Raw genomic sequence first — 12,869 nt, forward strand, 5'->3', positions numbered from 1 at the left:
TGAAAAAATGCAAAAAGAAAGAAAAACAGTCAAGGAAGACAAAATAATAATACTTTAGCCAATAAGCAAGGTCCCTTGATGTTTAGTTCTTCCTCAAGGACTACAGATAACATTCTGAGCCATGTTGTCTGAAACAGTATCTGTTTTACAGATACTGAAACCCCTGTAAGAAGTTAACTCTTATACTGCACACTATCATATAGACCCCAGATGGGTTGGAACCGGAAGGCTGATTATACTGAGTCCCATTACCTCACCACCAACCAATCAGAAGAATGTCCAGGAGCCAATCAGGCCCTCCTCCTTGAACACTGTAGACTCCTCACTAACCCCCTCCAGGGTAGGACACACAGTTCTCAGGGCGTTAGCCCACTGTGGGCCTCTTTGCCTGGCAAAGCAATAAACTATTATTTTCTGCTTCACCCAAAACTCTGTGTCTGCATTTCTATTCAGCACTGGTGAACAGAGGCTGAGTATCGGCAACAGAATCAGTACTTTCTATCCAACAACATAGATTTTTTTCCATTAATTCCTCCTGACAAATAAAGGCAATTATTAGATTGTGTCCTAATTCCCATATCTGAATTACTCTCTTGTTCATAGTCACTCTTTGGATTTCTCAAAACGATGGCAAGAAATATAAACCCTTGTCATTTAAACAAGAAAAGATTGATTACACCTTTCACTACAAATGCAGAGCAACACAGATCTAGAAGATTGTTAGCTACAAGTAAAGCAGTCTCATTGATGTACTCTTAAGCTCTTTAAATATCTTTAAATTCATTCATCCTATTTTAGGTATTCAACCTCTAGAGTGCAGTCAGCAAAGGAAGCCAAAATCGATTATATGGTTCTAGTCTCCAACTCTTTAGATGTTACCCAATTAACCTAAATGTCTCAATTATATTATTACTAGAAGACTTAGCTACTTCAAAATGACTTTAACACCTGTATTAGTTTCCTAGGGCTACTGAGGGCTCCCCAGGTGACATCAGTGGTAAAGAACCCACCTGCCAATGCAGGAAACACAAGAGACATGAGTTCAATCCCTCGCTTGGGAAGATCCCCTGGAGGAGAACATGGCAATCCACTCTAGTCTTTCCTGGAGAATCCCATGGAAAGAGGAGCCTGGAGGGCTACAGTCCATAGGGTCGCAAAGAGTTGGACATGACTGAAGCAACTTCGGAGAAGGCAATGGCACCCCACTCCAGTACTCTTGCCTGGAAAATCCCATGGACAGAGGATCCTGGTAGGCTGCAGTCCATGGGGTCGCTGAGAGTTGGACACCACTGAGCGACTTCACTTTCACTTCTCACTTTCATGCACTGGAGCAGGAAATGGCAACCCACTCCAGTGTTCTTGCCTGGAGAATCCCAGGGACGGGGGAGCCTGGTGGGCTGCAGTCTATGGGGTCGCACAGAGTTGGACACGACTGAAGCGACTTAGCAGCAGCAGCAGTTCATAAATAATTACTGGTCACTAATTCTAAATCCTTCTTATAATTAAAAATGTATTTCTTTTATTGAAGTCTAGTTAATAACAAGGTTGTGTTAGTTTCTGGTGTACCACAAAGTGATTCAGTTTCCTTTCCTAATGTAGTTTATTATAAGATACTGAATACAGTTCTCTGTGCTATACATTAGAACCTTGTGTTTATCTATTTTATTTATAGTACTTTGTATCTGTTCATCCCAAACTCCTAATTTATCCTGCCTCCCTTCCCCTTTAGTAACTATAAATTTGTTTTAATGTCTATTTCTGTTTTGTAAATAAGTTCATTTTTACCATATTTTAGATTTCACATAAGTGATATTATGTGGTATTTGTCTTTCTCTTTCTGACTTACTTCACTTAGTATGATAATGTCTAGGTCCATTGAGGTTGCTGCAAATAGCAATATTTCATTCTTTTTATGGCTGAGTAATATTCCATCATACACACACACACACACACACACACACACACACACACACATATATATACACACACACACGCACCACATCCTCTTATCCATTTTTCTGTCAGTGGACATTTAGGTCACTTCTGTGTCTTAGCATTTGTAAACAGTCTCCTATGAACATTAAGATGCATGTAAAAAAATCTATATTTTAAATAAATATATAGATATATTCCTTGAATACATAAGTTCAATTGCTCAGTCACTTTAGACTCTTTGTGACCCCATGGACTGCAGCACGCAGGGCTTCCCTGTCCATCACTAACTCCCAGAGCTCACTCAAACTCATGTCCATCGAGTCAGTGATGCTATCAAACCATCTCATCCTCTGTCATCCCCTTCTCCTCCTGCCTTCAATCTTTCCCAGCATCAGGGTCTTTTCAAATGAGTCAGCTCTTCCCATCAGGGGGCCAAAGTGTTGGAGTTTCAGCTTCAACATCAGTCCTTCCAATGAATATTCAGGACTGATTCCCTTTAGGATGGACTGGTTGGATCTCCTTGTAGTTCAAGCGACTCTCAAGAGTCTTCTCCAACACCACAGTTCAAAAGCATCAATTCTTTGGCGCTCAGTTTTCTTTATAGTCCAACTCTCACATCCATACATGATTACTGGAGAAACCAAAGCTTTGACTAGATGGACATTTGTTGACAAAGTAATGTCACTGCTTTTTAATATGCTGTCTAGGTTGGTCATAGCTTTGCTTCCAAGGAGCAAATGTCTTTTAATTTCATGGCTGCAGTCACCATCTGCAGTGATTTTGGAGCCAAAAAAAATAAAGTTCTCTCACTGTTCTCATTGTTTCCCCATCTATTTGCCATGAAGAGATGGGACCGGATGCCATGATCTTAGTTTTCTGGATGTTGAGCTTTAAGCCACCTGTTTCACTCTCCTCTTTCATTTTCATCAACAGCCTCTTTAGTTTTTCTTCACTTTCTGCCATAAGGGTGGTGTCATCTGCATATCTGAGGTTATTGATATTCCTCCTGGCAATCTTGATTCCAGCTTGTGCTTCATCCAGCCCAGCATTTCACATGATGTACTCTGCATATAAGTTAAATCAGCATGGTGACAATGTACAGCCTGAAGTACTCCTTTTCTGATTTGGAACCAGTCTGTTGTTCCATGGCCAATTCTAACTGTTGCTTTCTGACCTGCTTACAGGTTTCTCTAGAGGCAGGTCAGGTGGTCTGGTATTCCCATCTCTTTAAGAATTGTCCACAAAATTAAAAAAAAAAAAAAAACAATTGTTCACAGTTTCTTGTGATGCACACAGTAAAAGGCTTTGGCATAGTCAATGAAGCAGAAGTAGATGTTGAACACATAAAATACCTTGAATATATAAAAGCTGTTAAACATTTACCTTCCATTTACCCATTTATTTCCTTCACTAACACTTTTATCCTCATGTTTCTTGTGTTTTGAGTTTTTTATTGTTTCATTTTAATCTCACTTGATTCCATTATTACTTTTCAATACAAAGAATGTTGAAATCATATTTTAATATTTATCACTTATTTTGTTCATTTAGTTTGTTTTTTATTTTTGGACTTTCCCTCTGGGGTCAATCTAAATATTGCTTAGAATTCCATTTAGGAAAAGTGTTCAGGTGACAGACTCAGGTTTTGTGTGTTTGATAAAGTCATAATTTTCATTTCAATTTGAAATAATTTTAAGTATATAATTCCAGGTTAGGGTTCATTTTCTTTCAGAACATTTAAAATCTGTTTTGCTTTTTACTGACTTCTACCATTGCTATTGAGGAGTGTGCCAACCAATTATTGTTGTTTTTCCTAGTTCCTCTGTTATTTTTAATATTTCCCTTTGAAAAAATTATGTGTCTTTTATTATGATTTGTCTTGATGTATTTTCAGGTATTATGCCTGGAATTTGTCAGACTCCTTTAATGTATGGGTTATAATCTTTTCTTTTAGTCATTAACTCTACAAATATTGATTCCAATCTAGTTTCTTATTTCTCTCATTTCTTTCCTTCTGGAATTCCTATCAAATATATGCTTATCTAATTCTGCTGGCCTTCAATCTTGTTTCTTACAGATTCCATGTTTTTCCTATCTGCTTAAATATTAATTTCATGGATATATTTTTCAAATCACCAGTTATGAATTCTTGGTCTCAGAATCTGCTAATATATATCCAACAGACAGTAAATTCAGTTAAATTTTTATTTGTTAAAGTTCTATTTGATCCTTATTTATACTATGCCATTTTTTATATTTTTTCCTGTTTTCTAGAGATATTTTCAACTTAATTAATTTTTGAAACTTTAAATATATCTCATTTAACCTTAATTTTTTAAAGTTCCACCATTTCGAGTCCTTTGAAGGTGTGTTCAGTAGTATCTATTGGGTATGTTCTTATTAAAACATTATTCTGTGCTGTTAATTTTTGATTGTCTGCTGGGTCTATACTTTGAAATTTATTTGTAGCAACACTTAAAAAACATGGATGAATGTGTTATCCTCTGAAGAGGATTTGCATCTACCTTAAAGACTAGGAGCTTTGCAAGTAATGCTTGTCTCATATCAGGTTTAAACCCTTGATAGCCCTTCTTTCTGTGTCAGTACTCAGACATATGCCTAGAACTGTTTCTGTCTTTGTTTTCTTCTTTGTTTCTGTAACTTTATTGATGTATATTTCACATAACAAAAATGTGAGAAAAGAGAATTTCAATCTTTTGCATGTGAATATCTATGTATCTGGGGCTTCCCAGGTGGCACAGTGGTGAAGAATCTGCCTGCCAATGCTGGAGGTGCAAGAGACTCAGGTTCGATCCCTGGGTCAGGAAGATCCCCTAGGGGAGGAAATGGCAACCCACTCCAGTATTTTTTCCTGGGAAATCCTGTGGCTAGAGGAGCCTGGTGGGGCTACAGTCCACAGGGTTGCAAAGAGTTGGACACAACTGAGTGACTGAGCACATACACACACATCCATGTATCCAAGGACTATTTGGTACAATGTCTACTCTTTCACAAATATATTATCTTGGCACTCCTGCTGAAAATCAATTGGCTGCAAGTGCAAGAGTTTATTTCTGACCCTAACCCTAACCCTAAATCAAAGTATCTACCCACACACAAGTCACATTGTCTTGCTTACTTGCTTCAGAGTAAGCTTTAAAATCAGGAAATGTGAGTCCTTCAACTTTTCTTCAATATTGTTTTGAATACCCTGGATTCCCACCTTTCCCTATGAATGTTATTATCAGCTTATCATTTTCTGAGAAAAAAGAAGCTGGGGATTATAAAGAGTATAAAGATTGTGTTGTTTGTACATCAAATTGGGGAGTATTTCCATTTTAGTCAAATGGAATTACCCAATAAATAAATAAGTATAGGACATTTTTCTATTTAGGTTGTTGCAAAAATGTTGACTTTCAGTCTGCTACAGGCTTTATGAGAGAGAACACACTGGAACAAGTTAATAGGCCACAAAGCTTGCCATTCTTACCAAAATTCAGTATTTGTCCTTGATTAAACATTTTGTAGATTTTACACACTTCTGGCTAACTTTACAGTTTTAATTTTATGGTTTAGTTTTTAAAATGTTTGCCTTTTTCTCATTGCTTTACCAGAGTGTTTGAAGGTTTTAACTTTGCCGTTCCAGAAATGCTTCTTCCTCTTATTTGTAATATCATTTAGGCAAGGAGTGATTTGGTCATCCAGTTATAATGCTTCCCCATCCTAAAGTCATGGTCCCCTCTGACCTCCCTCATTAAAAGATATTTCAAACAAGACTTCCCACCTTAAGTAGTTCTGGTCAGTCTTTGCTATATTGGTATAAATGTCTATGTGACAATAAATAACTTTAGTGCTCAGAAACTACCTTACTTTTTTGATGACAGACTAAATGCATAAATTAGCCTTTGAGTTTCTCATTGTGTTAAATCTTATTATTAGATTTCACTAATATAAAGGATATATTTTAAAATGTATTTTATACAGCATTGTTTCTTATTCTCAACGAATAGAATAATCCCTGAAAACTGAATGAGATCTCCTCAGGGGAAGATATATGGAAAAAGAATTTTGTTCAGAGAAAATATTATCTATCTATCTGTAGGAAAAAAGCAAGTTTGAAAAAAAAATTTCTGAGTGTGGATAGACAAAGAGACAAAAATATCATTAGTGCAATGAGTAATGGCCATGGTGGCAGAAAATGTAACAGTGAGAGAGAAAAGAGGAAGCTCAGTGAGAACCTTAAAGACTATAATAAACACATGCCCTTTATTCCACCAGGTAAACCATTATCATGATCTGCATTACAATTTATAAATAATTCAAACATGAAAAACATCAAAAATATATAACTGATTTTACATTTATATATTATCCTTAAAATAACGAATTTTCTGGGTCATTTTCAAAACCTGTTCTGCTGATTAGAAAAGGAATTCAATATGGTAAAAATACCTGTTGTTGTTGTTGTTTAGTGGATAAGTCATGTCCGACTCTTTTGAGACCCCATGGACTATCGCCTGCCAGGATCCTCTGTCCATGGGATTTCCCAAGCAAGATTTCCCCATTTCCTTCTCCAGGGGATCTTCCCAACCCAGAGGCTGATTCTTTACCACTGAGCCACCTGGGAAGCCCTAAAAATACTTCGGAAGCACTTTACTTTCTTCCTCTGAGATTTCACAATGATAAGAGCAATAATTTAAGGTTTCCAAAATTTATTTAGCTTCTTTCTAGCTCAGTAGTATTTACTTTAGGAAAATCTGGTTTCATTATTGCATACCAGATTATTATTCTGCCTCTTTAGGTTTTAAGTAATATAAGTTTAATATTTGATGAGTTAAACATTAAAACACTAAGATATTTTATTTTATGTTTTAGATGTGAAAGTTTACAAATTACAGTTTTATTGAAGACAAGATCTGAGAAGCTATGTCATCTAAACTGAGGTCATTGAATCCTTGTGAACAGATGTTATTTGCAATGGTATTGCGGTTTTCATTTTGAAAAGGTATTATCGGAGTGAGAACTCTACAGAAAATGTACACAGTCAAGTTCATACAAAGTTTAATGCTTATAATAGACCACTCAAGAAACAAATGCACATACTACGTATTTATCTGAGTCAGTAACATTTTATGGCCATGTGTTTCTGTAAGATGAATAAAACACACTGCTGTGAATCATCTCTCCTTCTCCAGTGTTTGCTGGTTTGAATAAAAGTTGAACCATGAAACGTGGCATTTTTTCTTTCATGCAACTAATTTTTCTTTAAATTACATGTAGTAAGCTTAACAACTCAATTCTCCATCTGCTTATTATTTATTATTAAAAAAAACACTTCTGTCTTTATCTTCTCTTGGAGAAATGTGTTTAACTGATTTAATCAAGTATACGAATTTGGAAATTATGATAATTACTTCTACGCTTTTATAAAATATTTTGAAAGAAACCTGCAAACTTTCATATAATTTTAGTATTATTTTGCTTTGGTAATTAATCATAACATTTTTGTACTTAAGAGAAATGCAAGAAAGTGGTCATGTCCAGTATTAATGTGACAATTATACCAAAGTTTTTCATTTAAGGTTATTTTCTCCTACATTGTTTGATAGCTACATCTAACAGACCTTGTGTTTTTGAATTATATTCCCCCATACTCACCTTTTACTATAAGCATAACAAACAAAAATGTCAACACATTAAAACACAAAGGCACATGAGAAATTTTGCTGAAAATCTACCTTCATTAAAGGTGAAATCTTTTTCTCTTCATATTATTAGAAATATACCATATATTAAAAGAATTGAAAGAATAAGTGTCAGGAATTTCTCTTTCAAGAATTTTTATGGGAGATTAAACAAATACTTAAATTTATCTTTGAATGAGGCTTTATGGAGCATATATTCATCCCAGAATGAAGTGCTGATATTTTAGACTATATGGTTTTCAATAGCAGATTTTACCACCTTCAGAAGACAACTTTTAGACATTTTGGAGATGATAAATAGTCATTCACTTAAATACAATTATCCAGTCACTGAAGTTAATTGTCCCCAAAACGTTAAATTGAATAACTTTTGTTATATTAAACATCTTTCTTGACAAAGCTGATATTAAAATAACACTAAGTACATCCACCTCTGTATAAAGATACAACTTTTTGATCACACCATCCTTCTGATCATAATATACAACTGAGATGTGAATGACTTCCTATTCCAAACAACTTCCAATTGTCTTATATCACCCTACTCTTCCCTCTTAATTTTCTCTAAATCAAAGATTATGTACAAATTATATTTCATTGAACTACATAATCTTGAAATCCTTGAATTCAGGATTAATAATAAGAAACAAATGTGCAGCATTTTACATTAATAGATTTTTTTTTAAATAAAGAACCAAGAATTTTTTTGGATATACTATTTTAAAGACATTATCTTAATAATGTGTGGTGTGTGCTAAGTCGTTCAGTCGTGTCTAACTCTTTGTGACTCTGTGTACCCACCAGGCTCTTCTATCAATGGGATTCTCCAGGCACGAATACCGCAGTGCATTGCCATTCCTTCCTCCAGGGGACCTTCCCAACTCTGGGATTAAACCCGCATCTTCTGCGGCTCCTACAGTGTAGGTGGCTTCTTTGCCACCAAGTCACTGGGAAAGCCCCTTTATCATATATAAAAACCACCAAGTAATTTTATCTGCTTCCAATTCTTCCCTCTCTCCAGTTAATCTATTATAGACTACTAATATTATGTTTCCAGAATATGGATCTGATGATAATTTTACATGATAATTATAAAATAGAATATTCTATTAGCTCTTTAAAATCTAGAGTAAATATTGCTACATCTTAAGCATATCCACAGACCACAGCCTTGTCTAACTCAATGAAACTGAGCCATGCCATGTGGGGCCACCCAAGACAGATGGGTCATGGTGGAGAGTTCTGACAAAATGTGGTCCACTGAAGAAAGGAATGGCAAACCACTTCAATATTCTTGCCTTGAGAATCCCATGAACAGTATTAAAAGGCAGAAAGATAGGACACTGAAAGATGAACTCCCCAGGTCAGTAGTTGCCCAATATGCTAATGGAGATCAATCAGATAGAATGAAGAGACGGAGCCAAAGCAAAAAACAAAACAAAACACCCAGTTGTGGATGTGACTGGTGATAGACGCAAGGTCTGAAGCTGTAAAGAGCAATATTGCAAGGGATCTGGAATGTTAGGTCCATGAATCAAGGCAAATTGGAAGTGGTCAAACAGGAGATGGCAAAAGTGAAGGTCAACATTTTAGGAATCAGTGAACTGAAATGGACTGGAATGGGTGAATTTAACTCAGATGACCATTATATCTACTACTGTGGGCAAGAATCCCTTAGAAGAAATGGAGTAGCCATCATGGTCAACAAAAGAGTCCGAAATGCAGTACTTGGATGCAATCTCAAAAAAAAAAACAACAGAATGAGTTCGTTTCTCCGTTCGTTTCCAAGGCAAACCATTCAAATATCATGGTAATCCAGGCCTATGCCCTGACCAGTAATGCTGAAGAAGCTAAAGTTGAATGGTTCTAGGAAGACCTAGAAGACCTTTTAGAATTAACACCCCAAAAAGATGTCCTCTTCATTAGAGGGGACTGGAATGCAAAAGTAGGAAGTGAGGAAACACCTGGCAGTGGCAGAGGCTGAATCACTTCAGTCGTGTCCGACTCTGTGCGACCCCATAGACGGCAGCCCACCAGGTTCCTCTGTCCCTGGGATTCTCCAGGAAAGAATACTGGAGTGGGTTGCCATTTCCTTCTCCATCTGGAGTAACAGGCAAATTTTGCCTTGCAGTACAGAATGAAGCAGGGCAAAAGTTAATGTAGTTTTGCTAAGAGAACACACTGGACATAGCAAACACACTCTTCCAACAACACAAGAGAAGACTCTACACATGGACATCACCAGATGGTCAACACCAAAATCAGATTGATTATATTCTTTGCAGCCAAAGATGGAGAAGCTCTATACAGCCCACAAAAACAAGACCAGGAGCTGACAGTGGCTCAGATCATGAACTCCTTAATGCCAATTCAGACTTAAATTGAAGAAAGTAGGGAAACCACTAGACCATTAAGGCATGACCTAAATCAAATCCCTTATGATTATACAGTGGGAGTGACAAATAGATTCAAGGGACTAGATCTGATAGACAGAGCGCCTGATGAACTATGGACGGAGGTTAGTGACTTGTACAGGAGACAGGTATCAACACCAACCCCAAGAAAAAGAAATGCAAAAAAGGAAAATGGCTGTCTAAGAAGGACTTACAAATAGCTGTGAAAGAAGAGATGTGAAAAGCAAAGGAGAAAAGGAAAGATATACTAATTTTATGCAGAGTTCCAAAGAATAGCAAGGAGAGATAAGACAGCCTTCCTCAGTGATCAGTGAGAAGAAATAGAGGAAAACAATAGAATGGAAAAGACTAGAGATCTTTTCAAGAAAATTAGGGATACCAAGGGAACGTTTCATGCAAAGATGGTTGCAATAAAGGACAGTAATAGTATGGACCTAACAGAAGCAGAAGATATTAAGAAGAGGTGGCAAGAATACACAGAAGAACTGTACAAAAAAGATCTTTACGACCCAGATAATCACGATGGTGTGATCACTCACCTAGAGAAAGACATGCTGGAATATGAAGTCAAGCGGGTCTTAGGAAGTATCATTACAAACAAAGCTAGTAGAAGTGATGGAATTCCAGTTGAGCTATTTTAAATCCTGAAAGATGATGCTGTGAAAGTGCTGCACTCAATATGTCAGCAAATTTGGAAAACTCAGCAGTGGCCACAGGACTGGAAAAGGTCAGTTTTCATTCCAATCCCAAAGAAAGGCAATGAGAAAGTATGCTCAAACTACTGCATAATGGTACTCATCTCACACACTAGTAAAGTGATGCTCAAAATTCTCCAAGCTTCAACAGTACATGAACTGTGGACTTTCAGATGTTCAAGCTGGTTTCAGAAAAGACAGAAGAACCAGTGATCAAATTGCCAACATCTGCTGGATCATCAAAAAAGCAAAAGAGTTCCAGAAAAACATCTATTTCTGCTTTATTGACTATGCCAAAGCCTTTGACTGTGTGGATCACAACAAACTGTGGAAAATTCTTCAAGAGATGGGAATACCAGAGCACCTGACCTGTCTCTTGAGAAATCTGTATGCAGGTCAGGAAGCAACAGTTAGAACTGGACATGGAACAACAGACTGGTTCCAAGTAGGAAAAGGAGTATGTCAAGGCTGTATATTGTCACCCTGCTTATTTAACTTATATGCAGAGTACATCATGAGAAATGCTGAGCTGGATGAAACACAAGATGGAATCAAGATTGCCGGGAGAAATATCAATAACCTCAGATATGCAGATGACACCACCATTATGGCAGAAAGTGAAGAGGAACTAAGGAGCCTCTTGATGAAAGAGGAGAGTGAAAAAGTTGGCTTAAAACTCAACATTCAGAAAACTGAGATCAAGGCATCCAGTCCCATCACTTCTTGGAAAATATATGGGGAAACAGTGGAAACAGTGGCAGACCTTATTTTGGGGGGGCTCCAAAATCACTGCAGATGGTGACTGCAGCCATGAAATTTAAAGACGTTTGCTCCTTGGAAGCAAAGCTATGACCAACCTAGACAGCATATTAAAAAGCAGTGACATTACTTTGCCAACAAAGTTATGTCTAGTTAAGGCTATGGTTCTTCCAGTAGTCATGTATGGATGTGAGAGTTGAACTATAAAGAAAGCTGAGCACTAAAGAACTGATGCTTTTGAACTGTGGTGTTGGAGAAGACTCTTGAGAGTCCCTTGGACTGCAAGGAGATCCAAACAGTCCATCCTAAAGAACATCAGTCCTGAGTGTTCATTGGAAGGACTGATGTTGCAGTTGAAACTCCAATACTTTGGCCAGTTGATGTGAAGAGCTGACTCTTTTGAAAAGACCCTGATGCTGGGAAAGATTGAGAGCAGGAGGAGAAGGGGATGACAAAGGATGAGATGGTTTCATGGCATAGCCGACTCAATGGACATGGGTTTGGGTGGACTCTGGGAGCTGGTGATGGACAGGGAGGCCTGGCGTGCTACAGTCCATGGAGTTCCCAAGAGTCAGACACAACTGAGTGACTAAACTGAAGTGAAGCATACTCTGTATAGTTTTTATGATATATTCAGGCCCCAAATCTCATGCTCCATATGCTGATATTTTCTCATCAGTCCTTTCCAGTGAACCTCTAGCAGAATACTTGCCGTTTTGATCTCATATTTCCATGCAGTTGATTATATTTTATTTTCTACACAAAATACTTTATATCTAAAAGTATAACTCTACCCAACATCTTAGGTCATACATTATCTTTGTGAAGTCCTTTCCTTTTTTTCATATAATTAATTGCCTTTTCCTATGGATAGGGAGGCCTGGCGTGCTGCAATTCATGGGGTCACAAAGAGTCGGACACAACAGTGACTGAACTGAACTGATGCTTTTATAGTATTTGTGTACAGTCTCTCTAAAGTACTTGTTACAAAATATTAGTGAGTTAATTTCATTTTTTTTTCTGGTAGCAGGGGTTATATGCTATTCATATTCATAGTCTATCAACTAGCACAATGCTTACCAAAAATACACATTTATTTGAATTAAAATATATTTTAAAAATATTAATCTCATGAAAAGTCTTGACATCTAAAGGTAGCTACTATTTATATTTCATTCAGAATAGCAATAGATGTAAATGTTGTTTGTAGTGGAAAAGTGTATCATTCATTTAGTTAATACAATCAAAGCTACTGCCTAAATTATTTGGGAGAAGGCAATGGCACCCCACTCCAGTACTCTTGCCTGGAAAAATCCCATGGACGGAGGAGCCTGGTAGGCTGCAGTCCATGGGGTCACTAA

The sequence above is a fragment of the Bubalus bubalis genome, chromosome 20 (assembly GCF_019923935.1).
Source record: "Bubalus bubalis isolate 160015118507 breed Murrah chromosome 20, NDDB_SH_1, whole genome shotgun sequence".
Taxonomy (NCBI): Eukaryota; Metazoa; Chordata; class Mammalia; order Artiodactyla; family Bovidae; genus Bubalus; species Bubalus bubalis.